This window comes from Hipposideros armiger, unplaced genomic scaffold, assembly GCF_001890085.2.
Source record: "Hipposideros armiger isolate ML-2016 unplaced genomic scaffold, ASM189008v1 scaffold_408, whole genome shotgun sequence".
Taxonomy (NCBI): domain Eukaryota; kingdom Metazoa; phylum Chordata; class Mammalia; order Chiroptera; family Hipposideridae; genus Hipposideros; species Hipposideros armiger.
In genome coordinates, this window is record NW_017731758.1 from 1,342,402 (window position 1) to 1,343,217 (window position 816).

Below are 816 nucleotides of genomic sequence, written 5' to 3' on the forward strand. Positions count from 1 at the left end.
GTTGCTAGTTGAGAGTGGGTTGGGGATGAGGGAGAAGGTGAGGGGATTAGAAAGCACAAACTGGTAACCATAAGATTGCCACGGAGATATAAAAGACAGTTTGGGCAACATAATCAATAATGTTGTAAAGATTTGATAGGGTATCTGATGGATGCTTGTCTTATTAGGGAGACCACTTCATGGACGGTGTAGATGCCTGACCACTGCACTGTACACCTGAAACACTGTACTATTTCATACCTTTGAAATTTGTTAAGACCTTCTTTGTGTCCTAGCTTATGACCAAATTTTATAAATGTTTCATACTTGCTTGAAAAGAACACATATTCTCCATTTTGGGTGCTAGATTATATATTTATATATCTGTATCCATTAGTTAATGTTAATTATGCTGTTTAATTTGTCTATATTCTTATTGATATTTTTGCCTGCTTGTTTTATTGAGAGTATTAATATCTCCCATTATAATTCTGTGTTTCTCTTCTTTTCCTTGTATATCTGTATATTTTCAATATTTTTGGGAGTCACATTAGTGTGTGCACAAAAAATGTAAAATTCGTTTTATGTTTCTGAGAAACTACCTTTTAGCATTACGAAATAAAACTTTCTTTTGTTTAGTGTCTACATGGTACATCTTTCTTTTTTATTATTACTTTTTATTTCTGATTCCTTATGTTGCAAGTGTGTGTCTCGTAAACAACATATAGTTGTTATTGCTTTTTAATCCAATCTGAATGTCTTGTCTTTATCTAAATTCTTTTTTATCCATTTGCACTTAATATAATTAACAAAATATTTGGGTTAAAATTGTCTTAC